Raw genomic sequence first — 17808 nt, forward strand, 5'->3', positions numbered from 1 at the left:
GTGGTGGCGACATTGTGGGCAGCAGATTAGGGGTTAATAAATGTAGTTAGGTTGCGGCAACATTGGGAGAAGCAGATTATGGGTTAATAAATATAATGTAGTTGTCAGCGATGTTGGGGGCAGCAGATTAGGGGTTCACAAGTATAATGTAGGTGGCGGCAGTGTCTGTAGCAGCAGATTAGGGATTAATACATATAATGCAGGTGTCAGCGATGTCGGGGGCGGTGGATTAGGGGTTAATAATTGCAAGATTAGGGGTGTTTAGACTCGGGGTTCATGTTAGGGTGTTAGGTATAGACATAAAAAGTATTTCCCCATAGGAATCAATGGGGCTGCATTAGGAGCTTTACTCTGCTTTTTTGCAGGTATTAGGTTTTTTTTTCAACCGACTCTCCCCCATTGATTCCTATGGGGAAATCGTGCACAAGCACGTTTTACCTGCTCACCGCTAACGTAAGCAGCGCTGGTATTGGAGTGAGATGTTTAGCTAAATTTTGATTTTCGCTCACTTTTTTGCGGTTAACGCCGGGTTTGTAAAAACCAGTAATACCAGCGTTGTCTGCAAGTGAGCAGTGAGGGAAAACTGCTCGTTAGCACCGCAGAGCCTCTAACGTAAAACTCGTAATCTAGGTGTATGTTAATGTTACATTATGTTCTGTTTTTCATGGCCATATGTATTACTGGCCTTGCATGGCGTAAACTATTTGTTTAAAATTCATCATGCTGAATAAAAAGAAAATTGAAGAAAAAAAATGTATGCTCTGTGTAAATCACGAATGTCCAATTATGACTTTACTGTCCCTTTAAATTGACTGGACCCTGCAATAGTGATACATAACAATTGGTTAGCTTGGAGCATTGCTTCATTTACATCTTCCCTTAAAGGGACATTACACAAGTTGTTTTCATGATTTAGATAGAGCAAACACTAGAAAACAACTTTTCAATTTGATATATTATCTAAAAAAAAAATAGCATGCTCTATCTGAATCATGAAAGAAAAATGTTGGGTTTCATATCCATTTTATTCGTAGAGTTCTACTTCCTCACATACAGATTGACATAGTGAATCAACTTCATAATTGGTGACATTTGCCTCACTTGCTTATACAAAGTCATAATTGGTGGCTTTGCCTCACTTGCCTTTGAATTCTCAGTGGATCTAAGTCACAACATATGCTTTCATAGACAAATAAGCCAATTTTTGTTTCTGATCTAATTTTAATTTATTTTATTTTTTTAATCAACACAGTTGATAAATGCTCTTTCTGTTTCACTACAGTACATTGGCACAAGGAAAAAGTCTGAGTGTATGTGTACACTAAAAATCTTCAAAACATTAAAAAGTATCACCTAGATTACGAGTTGTGCGTTAGGCTTAAAAAGCAGCGTTGGCCGGTGCCAACGCTGCTTTTTAACGCCCGCTGGTATTACGAGTCTTGAAATGACAGACTCACCGCTCACTTTTTTGGCCAGACTCGGAAATACCGCAAATCCACTTACGTCAATTGCATATCCTAAATTTTCAATGGGACTTGCATACGCCGGTATTACGAGTCTGACCAAAGGTGAGCGGTAGACCCTCTCCTGTCAAGACTGATACAGCATTTTAAAGTCAGTAGTTAAGAGTTTTACATTACAACGTTGTAGCATAAAACTCTTAACTAAAGTGCTAAAAAGTACACAAACACCCATAAACTACATATTAACCCCTAAACCGAGGCCCCCCCACATCGCAAACACTAAAATAAAAATTTTAACCCCTAATCTGCCAAACCAGACATCGCCGCCACTATAATAAATATAGAAACCCCTAAACCACCTCATTCCCGCATCGCAAACACTAGTTAAATATTATTAACCCCTAATCTGCCGGCTCTAACATAGCCGACACCTACCTACATTTATTAACCCCTAATCTGCTGCCAACAACGTCGCTGCCACTATATTAAATGTATTAACCTCTAAACCTAAGTCTAACCCTAACAACCCCTAACTTAAATATAATTAAAATAAATCTACATAAAATTACTTCAATTCACTAAATAATTCCTATTTAAAACTAAATACGTATAAAATAAACCATAAGCTAGATACAATATAACTAATAATTACATTGTAGCTTAGGGTTAATTTTTATTTTAAAGGCAACTTTGTATTTATTTTAACTAGGTACAATAGTTATTAACTATTTAATAACTACCTAGTTAAAATAAAGAGAAATTCACCAGTAAAATAAAACCTAACCTAAGTTACAATTACACCTAACACTACACTATAATTAAATTAATTACCTAAAGTAAATACAATTATTTACAATGTAAAAAATTATCTAAAGTACAAAACAAAACAAACACTAAATTACAGAAAATAATAAAATAATTACAAGATTTTCAAACTAATTACACCTACTCTAATCCCCCTAACAAAATAAAAAAAAACAAATTAAAAAAGCGCTACCCTACACTAAATTACAAATAGCCCTTAAAAGGGCCTTTTGCAGGGCCTTTCCCCAAAGTAATCAGCTCTTTTACCAAAAAATTCCCCCCCCAACATTAAAACCCACCACCCACACAACCAATCCTACTCTAAACCCCACCCAATCCCCCCTTTAAAAACCTAACACTAACCTTTTGAAGATCACCCTACTGTGAGACATCTTCACCCAACCGGGCAGAAGTGGTCCTCCAGACGTCAGAAGTCTTCATCCAAGCCGGGCAGAAGAGGTCCTCCAGATGGGCAGAAGTCTTCATCCAGATGGCATCTTCTATCTTCATCCATCTGGCGCGGTGCGGGTCCATTTTCAAGACATCCGATGCAGAGCATCCTCTTCAAACGACGGCCGATGAATGAATGAAGGTTCCTTTAAATTATGTCATCCAAGATTGCGTCAGTTCAATTCTAATTGGCTGATAGAATTCTATTAGCCAATCAGAATTAAGTTAGAAAAAATACTATTGGCTGATGCTGATTGAGCTGGCATTCTATTGGCTTTTCCAATCAGCCAATAGAAAGCAAGCTTTTTTTTATTTTGGGGGGCTTTTTTATTTGGTTAGGGGGATTAGAGTAGGTGTAATTAGTTTAAAAATCTTGTAATTATTTTTTATTATTTTCTGTAATTTAGTGTTTTTTCTTACTTTAGATAATTTTTTTACATTGTAATTAATTGTACAGGTAGCACTCAGTTTACGCAGGGGGTTAGGTTCCAGAAGGAATGGTTGTAAATTGAAACCATTGTAAATTGAAACCCAGTTTATAATGTAAATCAATGGGAAGTGAGGGAGATAGGTTCCAGGCCCCTCTCAAAATTGTCATAAGTAACAACTAATACATTATTTTTAAAGCTTTGAAATGAAGACTTTAAATGCTAAACAGCATTATAAACCTAATAAAATATCACACAACACAGAATCTGGACTGATTTATAGACAGGAAGATCTTGTTCCTTTGAAATCTGCTCGATAGCTCAGGTCTGGTTAAACTGATTCATTTCAGCTTGCTTGGCTTTGTTGCAACACAACGGACAGCTCCACCTACTGGCTATTTTAATAAATGCACTGCTTCTCAATGCTTTTCAATAGCAGTCACATGACTGTAAAAAAAGGTTGTTATTCTGAAACGGTTTAAATTGAACCGTTGTAAAACGAGGGACACCTGTATTTAGTTTAGGTAATTCATTTAATTATAGTGTAGTGTTAGGTGTAATTGTAACTTAGGTTAGGTTTTATTTTACAGGTAAATTTGTCTTTATTTTAACTAGATAGTAATTAAATAGTTAATAACTATTTAATAACTATTGTACCTAGTTAAATTAAATACAAAGTTGCCTGTAAAATAAAAATAAACCCTAACGGCTAGATTTAGAGTTTTGTCAGTAACGACCCGCGTAGCTAACGCTGGCTTTTTTCTGGCCGCACCTTTTAAATAACTCTGGTATTGAGAGTCCACAGAATGGCTGCGTTAGGCTCCAAAAAAGGAGCGTACAGGCATATTTAACGCCACTGCAACTCTCGATACCAGAGTTGCTTACGGACGCGGCCAGCCTCAAAAACGTGCTCGTGCACGATTCCCCCATAGAAAACAATGGGGCTGTTTAAGCTGAAAAAAAACCTAACACCTGCAAAAAAGCCGCGTTCAGCTCCTAACGCAGCCCCATTGTTGTCTATGGGGAAACACTTCCTGTGTCTGCACCTAACACTCTAACATGTACCCCGAGTCTAAACACCCCTAACCTTACACTTATTTGCCCCTATTCTGCCACCCCCGCTATTGCTGACCCCTGCATATTATTTTTAACCCCTAATCTGCCGCTCCGTAAACCGCCGCTACTTACATTATCCCTATGTACCCCTAATCTGCTGCCCCTAACACCGCCGACCCCTATATTATATTTATTTACCCCTAATCTGCCCCCCACAACGTCACCTCCACCTGCCTACACTTATTAACCCCTAATCTGCTGAGTGGACCGCACCGCTATTATAATAAAGTTATTAACCCCTAATCCGCCTCACTAACCCTATAATAAATAGTATTAACCCCTAATCTGCCCTCCCTAACATCGCCGACACCTAACTTCAAACATTAACCCCTAATCTGCCGACTGGAGCTCACCGCTATTCTAATAAATGTATTAACCCCTAAAGCTAAGTCTAACCCTAACACTAACACCTCCCTAAATTAAATATAATTTAAATCTAACTAAATAAATTAACTCATTAAATAAATTATTCCTATTTAAAGCTAAATACTTACCTGTAAAATAAATCCTAATATAGCTACAATATAAATTATATTTATATTATAGCTATTTTAGGATTTATATTTATTTTACAGGTAACTTTGTATTTATTTTAACCAGGTACAATAGCTAAAATAGTTAAAATAATTACAAAATTACCTGTAAAATAAATCCTAACCTAAGTTACAATTAAACCTAACACTACACTATCAATAAATTAATTAAATAAAATACCTACAATTACCTACAATTAAACCTAACACTACACTATCAATAAATTAATTAAATACAATATCTACAAATAAATACAATGAAATAAACTAACTAAAGTACAAAAAATAAAAAAGAACTAAGTTACAAAAAATAAACAAATATTTACAAACATTAGAAAAATATTACAACAATTTTAAACTAATTACACCTACTCTAAGCCCCCTAATAAAATAACAAAGACCCCCAAAATAAAAAAATGCTCTACCCTATTCTAAATTACTAAAGTTCAAAGCTCTTTTACCTTACCAGCCCTGAACAGGGCCCTTTGCGGGGCATGCCCCAAAGAATTCAGCTCTTTTGCCTGTAAAAAAACACATTCAATACCCCCCCCAACATTACAACCCACCACCAACATACCCCTAATATAACCCAAACCCCCTTAATAAACCTAACACTAAGCCCCTGAAGATCTTCCTACCTTATCTTCACCATACCAGGTTCACCGATTGATCCAGAAGAGCTCCTCCGATGTCCTGATCCAAGCCCAAGCGGGGGGCTGAAGATGTTCATGATCCAGCTGAAGTCATCATCCAAGCGGGAGCTGAAGAGGTCCATGATCCGGCTGAAGTCATCATCCAAGCGGGAGCTGAAGAGGTCCATGATCCGGCTGAAGTCTTCTATCAACGGCATCTTCAATCTTCTTTCGTCCGGATCCATCTTGCAGACCTCCAACGCGGAACATCCTGCTGGCCCGATGGACTACCGACGAATGAAGGCTCCTTTAAGGGACGTCATCCAAGATGGCGTCCCTCGAATTCCGATTGGCTGATAGGATTCTATCAGCCAATCGGAATTAAGCCAATCAGATTGAGCTCACATTCTATTGGCTGATCGGATTGGCCAATCGGATTGAACTTGATTCTGAATGGCTGATTCCATCAGCCAATCAGAATTTTCCTACCTTAATTCCGATTGGCTGATAGAATCCTATCAGCCAATCGGAATTCGAGGGACGCCATCTTGGATGACGTCCCTTAAAGGAGCCTTCATTCGTCGGTAGTCCGTCGGGCCAGCAGGATGTTCCGCGTTGGAGGTCTGCAATATGGATCCGGACGAAAGAAGATTGAAGATGCCGTTGATAGAAGACTTCAGCCGGATCATGGACCTCTTCAGCTCCCGCTTGGATGATGACTTCAGCCGGATCATGGACCTCTTCAGCTCCCGCTTGGATGATGACTTCAGCCGGATCATGGACATCTTCAGCCCCCCGCTTGGGCTTGGATCAGGACATCGGAGGAGCTCTTCTGGATCGATCGGTGAACCTGGTATGGTGAAGATAAGGTAGGAAGATCTTCAGGGGCTTAGTGTTAGATTTATTTAAGGGGGGTTTGGGTTAGATTAGGGGTGTGTGGGTGGTGGGTTGTAATGTTGGGGGGGGTATTGTATGTGGTTTTTTTACAGGCAAAAAAGCTGAATTCTTTGGGGCATGCCCCGCAAAGGGCCCTGTTCAGGGCTGGTAAGGAAAAAGAGCTTTGAACTTTAGTAATTTAGAATAGGGTAGGGCATTTTGTTATTTTGGGGGTCTTTGTTATTTTATTAGGGGGCTTAGAGTAGGTGTAATAAGTTTAAAATTGTTGTAATATTTTTCTGATGTTTGTAAATATTTTTTATTTTTTGTAACTTAGTTCTTTTTTATTTTTTGTACTTTAGTTAGTTTATTTCATTGTATTTATTTGTAGATATTGTATTTAATTAATTTATTGATAGTGTAGTGTTAGGTTTAATTGTAACTTAGGTTAGGATTTATTTTACAGGTAATTTTTAAATTATTTTAACTATTTTAGCTATTGTACCTCTTTAACATAAATACAAAGTTACCTGTAAAATAAATATAAATCCTAAAATAGCTATAATATAAATATAATTTATATTGTAGCTATATTAGGATTTATTTTACAGGTAAGTATTTAGCTTTAAATAGGAATAATTTATTTAATAAGAGTTAATTAATTTCGTTAGATTTAAATTATATTTAACTTAGGGGGGTGTTAGTGTTAGGGTTAGACTTAGCTTTAGGGGTTAATAAATTTATTAGAATAGCGGTGAGCTCCAGTCGGCAGATTAGGGGTTAATGTTTGAAGTTAGGTGTCGGCGAAGTTAGGGAGGGCAAATTAGGGGTTAATACTATTTATTATAGGGTTAGTGAGGCGGATTAGGGGTTAATAAGTGTAGGCAGGTGGAGGCAAAGTTGTGGGGGGCAAGTTAGGGGTTAATAAATATAATACAGGGGTCGGCGGTGTTAGGGGCAGCAGATTAGGGGTACATAAGGATAACGTAGGTGGCGGTCGGCAGATTAGGGGTTAAAAATTTTTAATCGAGTGGCGGCGATGTGGGGGGACCTCGGTTTAGGGGTACATAGGTAGTTTATGGGTGTTAGTGTACTTTAGAGCACAGTAGTTAAGAGCTTAGCCCAGAAAGCTCTTAACTACTGACTTTTTTCTGTGGATGGAGTTTTGTCGTTAGATTTCTAACACTCACTTCAGACACGACTCTAAATACCGGAGTTAGAAAGATCCCATTGAAAAGATAGGATACGCAATTGACGTAAGGGGATCTGCGGTATGGAAAAGTCACGGCTGAAAAGTGAGCGTTAGACCCTTTCCTGACTGAATCCAAATACCGGCGGTAGCCTAAAACCAGTGTTAGGAGCCTCTAACGCTGGTTTTCACGGCTACCGCCAAACTCTAAATCGAGGCCTAAGATAGCTACAATGTAATTATTAGTTATATTGTAGCTAGCTTATGGTTTATTTTATAGGTAAGTATTTAGTTTTAAATAGGAATTATTTAGTTAATTGTAGTAATTTTATTTAGATTTATTGTAATTATATTTAAGTTAGGGGGTCTTAGGGTTAGGGTTAGACTTAGGTTTAAGGGTTAATACATTTAATATAGTGGTGGCGACGTTGTGGGCGGCAGATTAGGGGTTAATAAATGTAGTTAGGTTGCAGCAACATTGGGGGTGGCAGATTAGGGGTTAATAAATATAATGTAGGGTTCAGCGATGTTGGAGGCAGCAGATTAGGGGTTCATAACTATAATGTAGGTGACGGCGGTGTCTGGAGCAGCAGATTAGGGGTTAATAATATAATGCAGGTGTCGGCGATGTCGGGGGTGGCAGATTAGGGGTTAATAAGTGTAAGATTAGGGGTGTTTAGACTCGGGTTCATGTTAGGGTGTTAGGCGTTGACATAAAATGTATTTCCCCATAGGAATCAATGGGGCTGCGTTAGGAGCTGAACGATACTTTTTTGCAGGTCTTAGGTTTTTTTCAGCCGGCTCTCCCCCATTGATTCCTATGGGGAAATCGTGCACAAACACGTTTTACCAGCTCACCGCTAACATAAGCAGCGCTGGTATTGAGGTGAGATGTGGAGCTAAATTTTGCTCTTCGCTCACTTTTTTGCGGTTAACGCCTGGTTTGTAAAAACTCGTAATTCCAGCGCTGTCTGTAAGTGAGCGGTGAGCTTAAACTGTTCATTAGCACCGCACCCCTCCCAACGCAAAACTCGTAATCTAGTTTGATATTAACAAAGGCCTGAGTGAAAATGTTGGAATGGCAGATATGAAGTGTATGGGGTAGATGTATTAAGCAGCAAATGCTGGTTCCTACCACCATCATTTATCGAGGTTAAGCGGACATGATTCCAACTCGAACCTTAGTAAATCTACCCCAATGTATATATATTTCTATACAATGTGTTTATATATAACACGGAAATAGACTGCACTCTCAAACTGGAACGGATACACATACAATGACCCTGCAAAATGCACAGCCCTGGGTGTTCAATAGCACTCACAGCCAGCAACACAGCCTCCAGATACTCCAGATTAATCAACACCAAGCAAAGAGAAAATATGGCACTCACTTACAAGTACAAAGCTAAGATTAAAAACCAATATGGAAGAGTTAGTTACCTCATCCGGCAAAAGGGTCAAGCCCAGGAACCACATCAAGGTCTCTTCCCTCCTGGATCACTATCCACAGCCAAACAATGTATGCTCTCAATTACAGAAACACAAGGGTGCACAGTCCTTATGTAATCTTCCTAATGTCTATATATACAGGTATATATATATATAAAATAAAATTAAATATATATAACATTTTGTTTCTATGTAATTTTTATGCGGTAAACCATAGCCCCTCAGAAAAGCTTATCTAATGATTTATTTATAATAATCCCTTAGACTTTAATGGTGAATTTTGTAGAAAAATCATTATATAAACATTTGAAAAGGATTGTGATTGCCCGAATATGCAAGAGTTAGTTACCTCATCCGGGAAAAGGGTCAAGCCCAGGAACGACATCAAGGTCTCATCCCTCCTGGGTTCCTATCCACAGCCAAATATATATGAATAGCTACACGAATAGTATGCAATTGTAATAATTATATTTTTGTTATGTTTGTAAATTTTACCTTTTTATTAGTGTCCCAAAACCGTTAGCTGGCCACCCCAATGGCCACACCTACTTCTTGCTATAATTTTAAGCATGTAGTTCAGAGCATGAAAAGCCTGCTGCCCACCCCTTTTTGCTTTCATTTAAAGTGTGTTAATAATTGTAGCTGTGTGCCTAGACACACAAGCTATGCATATGTTTGAGGTCTGCTCAGGGAAGCTAGGCAGACAGAGAACACTGGGAAAACACCTTCAGTTTTATCAATGGTGGGGTTAGTAGCCATTTCATTTGCTATATATCTGTCCACAACTGAAATAAAATACTCAGGCCTGGAGGCAGCCAGCAGCTCCAACAATAGGGGCTATTCAAAGGTACATTTTGTTGGTTTTTAATCAAGTTCACGCTATTTTACTGTATATATACACAGCATATGTCACATACACATGCCATTTTTTATCATCTTAAAAAAAAAATAGATTCATTCTGACACCTGCTTTGGCATATGGCTCATGGGCTTCAGATCTGATATAGCCACTATGGACATATAACTAGCAGGAGTTGAAGGAAATGGGGTCATATATGAAGTCTGATCATGATCCCATGTGCCTCTTTCTCCAGTTCTCCCGATAGTTGTGTGGTATTTTTAAGAGAACAGTTGGCAAAACTAACAATAAGAAATATATCTGGCAGAGGGCTGAGAAAAATAGTTACTTAAAATAAAAAACTTTTAACCCTTTGGATGTGTTTGATGACCCTATATCGTCATGCATATCCATGTGCCATCCTGGGGGGGGGGGGGTCCCCATTCTAATCAGGATCATGGGAAACCCCTTTACTGCAGGTATGAAAAAATATTGCAATATGCGTTCCATAGCTATCTCCTCCTCGACTAGGGAGGTCACTATGGGTGCATGTGATGATGTCACAAGGGGGAGGAACTATCTGCTAATGTAGGAAGTTATTGTAAGTAATACAGGGGGCTGGAGGGAGGGTTTTGTAAGACCATATCTCAGTGCCAAGGACACCTACAGGGGCAAGTGAAAGAGGGGAGTCTGTCCTTTCAAATGAGGGGTCACTTGTCCCTCTAAAACAAACATGTGGGGAGCTAGGCCCTGTGTTAGAACTCACCTCCCTCAGGTTGAACTGCACTATAAGTGATGTACATGCTTTATTAGGTTATTTCCATTTTTTGGTGATCAACTGGGACCCTTCACTTGAAACAGGGTAGTCTGCCATTTTAAATTAGTTTGCATTCCCCTAAAAGATGAGGATCATCACTCTTAAGGCAGCAATAACCTGCACTTTAAAGCTCTGTTTAATCTGAGCTTACAGTTTAGATGTATCTTTGAACCTTTCTTTTATTTCGCTAGCTATTGCCTTGAGTTCTGTTGGCTTTCAGCACTTAGTATTGTGTTTGGAGAAGTATTTCTCACAAAAATTTTTTTTTTTGTTTTTCTATGTATATTGCAGCAATAGATAGATGTGTGTGTATGTCTCTGTGTATACAGTATCTCACAAAAGTGAGTACACCCCTCAAATTTTTGCAAATATTTTATTATATCTTTTCATGTGACAACACTGAAGAAATGACACTTTGCTACAATGTAAAGTAGTGAGTGTACAGCCTGTATAACAGTGCAAATTTGCTGTCCCCTCAAAATAACTCAACACACAGTCATTAATATCTAAACCGTTGGCAACAAAAGTGAGTACACCCCTAAGTGGAAATGTCTAAATTGGGCCCAAAGTGTTAATATTTTGTGTGGCCACCATTATTTTCCAGCACTGCCTTAACCCTCTTGGTCATGGAGTTAACCAGAGCTTCACAGGTTGCCACTGGAGTCCTCTTCTACTTCTCCATGATGACATCACGGAGCTGGTGGATGTTAGAGACCTTGCGCTCCCCCACTCCATTTTGAGGATGCCCCACAGATGCTCAATAGGGTTTAGGTCTGGAGACATGCTTGGCAAGTCCATCACCTTTACCCTCAGCCTCTTTAGCAAGGCAGTGGTCGACTTGGAGGTGTGTTTGGGGTCGTTATCATGTTGGAATACTGCCCTGCAGCCCAGTCTCTGAATGGAGGGGATCATGCTCTGCTTCAGTATGTCACAGAACATGTTGGCATTCCCTCAATATACTGTAGCTCTCCAGTGCCAGCAGCACTCATGCAGGCCCAGACCATGACACTCCCACCATCATGATTGACTGTAGGCAAGACACACTTGTCTTTGTACTCCTCACCTGGTTGCCACCACACATGCTTGACACCATCTGAACCAAATAATTTTATCTTGGTCTCATTGGACCACAGGACATGGTTCCAGTAATCCATGTCCTTAGTCTGCATGTCTTCAGCAAACTATTTGTGGGCTTTCTCGTACATCATCTTTAGAAGAGGCTTCCTTCTGGGACGACAATCATGCAGACCATTTTGATGCAGTGTGCGGCGTATGATCTGAGCACTTACAGGCTGATCCCCCACCCCTTCAACCTCTGCAGCAATTCTGGCAGAATTCATATGTCTATTTCCCAAAGACAACATCTAGATATAGCGCTGAGCACGTGCACTCAACTTCTCCATGGCGAGGTGTGTTCTGAATGGAACCTGTGAAACGGCTGTATGGTCTTGCCCACTGTGCTGAAGCTCAGTTTCAGGGTCTTGGCAATCTTCTTATAACCTAGGCCATCTTTATGTAGAGAAACAATTCTTTTTTCCTCAGAGAGTTCTTTGCCATGAGGTGCCATGTTGAACTTCCAGTTACCAGTATGAGAGAGTGTGAGAGCGATAGCACCAAATTTAACACACCTGCTCCCCATTCACACCTGAAACCTTGTAATACTAATGAGTCACATGACACCGGGGAGGAAAAATGGCTAATTGGGCCCAATTTGGACATTTCCACTTAGGGGTGTACTCACTTTTGTTGCCAACGGTTTAGACATTAATGGCTGTGTGTTCAGTTGTTTTGAGGGGACAGCAAATTTACACTGTTATACAGGCTGTACACTCACTACTTTACATTGTAGCAATGTGTCATTTCTTCAGTGTTGTCACATGAAAAGATATAATAAAATATTTAAAAAAAATTGAGGGGTGTACTCACTTTTGTGAGACACTGTATATACACTTAAACACACAGAGACATGCACACACACACATCGATCTATTGCTGCAATATACATAGAAAAACAAAAAAAATATTTCTTGAGAAAATACTTCTCCGAACACAATGCTAAGTGCTGAAAGCCAACAGAACTCAAGGCAATAGCTAGCGAAATAAAAGAAAGGTTCAAATATACATCTAAACTGTAAGCTCCATGGACAGTCTCTTATTATACCCACTAGAATGTACGCTCTTTGGGCAAAATGTGAGGGGTGTACTCACTTTTGTGAGATACTGTATGTGTGTGTGCACACATGTGTAAAACTCTGTGTCTGTATGTGTGTGTGACTGTGTGTGTGTGTATGTATCTGTGACTGTGTGTGTGTACATTTATTTTGGAAATACCAAAAAAAATTCACAATACTCCCTTACCAAAAGAATATTGTGGACACAAAAAGGCCTAAATCCATGCGGGGTGGGGGCAGCAGTATTTTGAGTGCATAGGGCAGCAAAAAAACTACATAGAAAAACAAAAAAAATATTTCTTGAGAAAATACTTCTCCAAACACAATGCTAAGTGCTAAAAGCCAACAGAACTCAAGGCAATAGCTTGCAAAATATAAGAAAGGTTCAAAGCTACATCTAAACTGTAAGCTCCATGGACAGTCTCTTATTATACCCATTAGAATGTACGCTCTTTGGGCAAAATCTCCCATTATATACCTATATAATACTTCTAAAATAACTGTAAGATAGCCACAAAATAGTGCTGACCCCTCCATATCTGCTGCCCTAGGCAAGTGCCTTGTTTGCCTAGGCCAAAATACACCCCTGTGGCTGCCACAATTACACACCTGTGCAGTGTTTGACAAGGGGAGGGGCACTTTTAGAGCCCATGTCCCATAAATGGACATTAAACACTTTGAGATGGTAATATAAAATGATAAATTGTATATATAAAACAACTCTGCAATATATTTTCATTAATTATTTTGTCCTCTTTGCCTGTAATTCCATTCTGAAATGTGAGCTTTTCAGTTCCTGTTAGAAATGGAAGTGACCTATTTATAACTGTCTCTAATTGGCCACAGCAGAGAAGGTACACAAGTTACAACATGGCAGCTCCCAGTGTTTTATAGACACTAAAACTTTACACTTATTTTGTCACTTTTTAAAGAACTAATGAAACTTTAAAAAATACATCTACATGTTAGTAATGGACTAATCTTTTCTTTGAATACATCATTCTATGTAGTATGTATTTAGTGTCCCTTTAATAAAACCTTGAGTAAAATGAGACTCCAAAAAAATATGCAATTTTTTAAATGTATATAATATTTGTTTGGTTTTCTGTATAAATTGCAACATGTTGCATAAGACAAAAAAAAAATGATATTCAATCATCAATTGCTATAAAATCCAAAATTGTGGTATTTTGGGAAGTTGAATTAATGCTTAATGTGAAACAAAGTTTGGGCTTGAAATAATTTAGGGAATAATGACTCCTTTGCTGTTTAATATTGATGCCTTTGAAAAAAAAAAAATTCTGCAAACTAAAGACGTCTCCCGGTAAGTCGATCTTCAGGGGGTTAGTGTTAGGTGTTTTTAAGGGTGCATTGGGTGGGTTTATTTTTAGATTAGGGGTTTGGGTTTACAAAAGGCAAAGGGGAGCTTAGGTTTTTTTAGATAGTATTTTATTTGGGGGCTTGATTGTGTGGGTGGTGGGTTTTACTGTTGGGGGGGTTGTTTGTATTTTTTTTTACAGGTAAAAGAGCTGATTACTTTGGGGCAATGCCCCGCAAAAGGCCCTTTTAAGGGCTATTGGTAGTTTAGCTTAGGCTAGGGTTTTTTTTTTTATTTGGGGGGGGGGGGGGGCTTTTTTATTTTAATAGGGCTATTAGATTCAGTGTAATTAGTTTAAATTTCTGTAATTTGTTTATTATTTTCTGTAATTTAGTGTTTGTTTGTTGTTTGTACTTTAGCTAATTTAATTTTATTTAGGTAATTGTATTTAATTTAGTTAATTTATTTAATTATAGTGTAGTGTTAGGTGTTATTGTAACTTAGGTTAGGTTATATTTTACAGGTAAATTTGTCTTTATTTTAGCTAGGTAGTTATTAAATAGTTAATAACTATTTAATAACTATTCTACCTAGTTAAAATAAATACAAACTTACCTGTAAAATAAAAATAAACCCTAAGCTAGCTACAATGTAACTATTAGTTATATTGTAACTAGCTTAGGGTTTATTTTATAGGTAAGTATTTAGTTTTAAATAGGAATAATTTAGTTAATGATAGTAATATTTGTTTAGATTTATTTAAATTATATTTAAGTTAGGGGGTGTTAGGGTTAAGGGTAGACTTAGGTTTAGGGGTTAATAACTTTAATATAGTGGCGGCGACATTGGGGGCGGCAGATTAGGGGTTAATAAATGTAGGTAGGTGGCGGTGATGTTAGGGCCAGCAGATTAGGGGTTAATAATATTTAACTAATGTTTGCGAGGTGGGAGTGCGGCGGTTTAAGGGTTAATATGTTTATTATAGTGGCGGCGACATTGGGTGCGGCAGATTAGGGGTTAATAAGTGTAGGTAGGTGGCGGTGACATTGGGGACGGCAGATTAGGGGTTAATAAATATAATGTAGGAGTCGGCGATGTTGGGGGCAGCAGATTAGGGGTTCATAAGTGTAATGTAGGTGGCAGCGGTGTCCGGAGCGGCAGATTAGGGGTTAATAATATAATGTAGGTGTCAGCGATGTCGGGGACGGCAGATTAGGGGTTAATAAGTGTAAGATTAGGGGTGTTTAGACTCGGGGTTCATGCTAGGGTGTTAGGTGTAGACATAAATTGTATTTCCCCATAGGAATCAATAGGGCTGCGTTAGTGAGTTTTACGCTGCTTTTTTGCAGGTGTTAGACTTTTTTTCAGCAGGCTCTCCCCATTAATTCCTATGGGGAAATCGTGCACAAGCACGTTACACCAGCTCATCGCTGACTTAAGCAACGCTGGTATTGAAGTGCGGTAATGAGCAAAATTTTGCTCAACATTCACTTCTTGCCTTTTAACGACGGGTTTCTGAAAACTCTTAATACCAGAGCTGCAGGTAAGTGAGCGGTGAGAGAAAACTGCTTGTTAGCACCGCACAGCCTCTAACGCAAAACTCGTAATCAAGGTGTAGGTATTCTGAAAAAAACAAAATAAGGTATAATTCGTGTAAGTACCTCACTGGAGTGCGAAAATGGCTTAGCATTAATGGGCTTAACTTGTAAAATACAAATATAATAATAATAATAATAATAATTATTATTATTATAATAAATGATGTGCTCCTTATAGTCTGTGAAGAATGTTTCCCCTTGGAGTGTATTAAGGACACTACTGCAATTATCTTTATTTGTTTGCTACCAGTATATGTTAACCCCAAGTCAAATGTTAATACAACATATGTTATTAATGTTTTATTTTCATTTTAAATACATTTACAAATAAGAGTTCTAGTTGTCCATGGGCTTATTAAATATTGAGTACTAATATACTATAATTATGTAAGTATCAGGATTGAAGTGGAGCTTTCTGTTCTTTGCACAATATACAGTGTTATGTTTGACTATGTTTTCTTCTTTTTGAGGTTACCCCCATCTATGAGAACAGGGACACTTGCTTTGAGTGCATATGGTGATTTTTAAATACATGTAATGTTATATTTATATTAGACTTAACAGGTAAGTCATTTCCAGGTTCGTCTGAAATTTTCACACCAAATTAACATGGAAATTTGTTTCCCTGAATATCTGTTGCACCATTTGGTATTTGTTTCATTTAAAACTAAATGAATATTGAATTTTAGTTCAAAATTTACATTAGTTTTCGTTAAAACGAACGCAAATGTTCAAAGCACAGGTAAAAAGTTCAACTGTAGCTACAATATTTACCTTAAAGGGACATACCAGCCAAAATTGGAATCCACATGGATTAATTTCAATTTTAAATAGCAATATTTTTGTAATATAACTGTATTAGCAAAAATCCTTCTAATAAAAGCTATAGTTGTATCAAAAGTGTATTTAAGTATGCTCCGTGCACCAGCATTTTAAACACAGCACTTGCTCAGAGAGCCTAAGGTACTTGTACCATCTGGTAATGATTCCATTTGTTGATTGCTAACATGATACAAGCCCAACTTGTGCTTTGAGCGGCTGCAGTATTAAAAATGCTGGTGTACTTAGAATATCTAGCTATGCTTCACATGCATGTGCAGCAAAAAATGCTCACATTAAAATAGTGATAACTTTTACCAGAAGCAATTTTTCCAATACATATATATTGTAAATATGTTTCTATTCAAAGATTTAATTCATCTATGTGCATTTAAATTTTGAATGGAATGTCACTTAAACATGCTCTAGAGAGCGCCCTAACCCGATCCTCTTCTTGTCAGAACCCCGGCTGCACTAACAGGAGGCTTAACAGTCTCGGTCCCCAGGATTATCTTTAGTGCAGGTCCTGTGAGCCGAGTATTCTAAGCCACCTAAAAGCACGTCCGGCCTCTGGCAAGAAAGGATCAGATTAGCACACTTTCCAGAGTGCTTTATGGTAAGTATTAACCCCTTCAAAAAATTAGGAAACAAATGATCACTGATGATTTTAGTCAGTATTTTTTTGTTTTCTTTAATTTTCTTTGGTACATTCATTTGGATATTCGTTTAGTTAAAATGAAAACCAATATCCGATTTTCACATATCTACTCTATATTGGGGTCAGTATATTGGAGAGTGTTTAATTCACAGCTATTTTTTTTGTTATACTTTCATTATTTATTTTGCCCTCATTTCTTATAATTTAACTCTGAAAATGATAGGTTTTCCATTTCTGAGAAGTGGAAGAACACATGTAGACTTCACAAGCTTAACCCTGTCACATACCTGTACTTAATTGGCCTCATTATTGACAGTAACAAAATATCCTGGAAAACAATGGTAACAAAATGACAGAGCTAATCGTGTCTACTCTAGTAACACATCTGGAATGGCTCATCCAAATAAGGCAAATGGTGGGGAAAGTTTGTTAATTACAAAACAATTACAGAAAACGTTATAATATTCTCACACACAGGTAGTATGTTAATGTATTGCAAAAAAAAGGGACATGAAACCCAAACTTTTCCTCTCATGAGTTAAATAGAAAAATAAAATTTATGCTTACCTTATAAATATCTTTCTTTCCGGACATGGAGAGTCCACTACGTCATTCCAATTACTAGTGGGATATTCACTCCTTGCCA

This window comes from Bombina bombina, chromosome 1, assembly GCF_027579735.1.
Source record: "Bombina bombina isolate aBomBom1 chromosome 1, aBomBom1.pri, whole genome shotgun sequence".
In the NCBI taxonomy this organism is placed as follows: domain Eukaryota; kingdom Metazoa; phylum Chordata; class Amphibia; order Anura; family Bombinatoridae; genus Bombina; species Bombina bombina.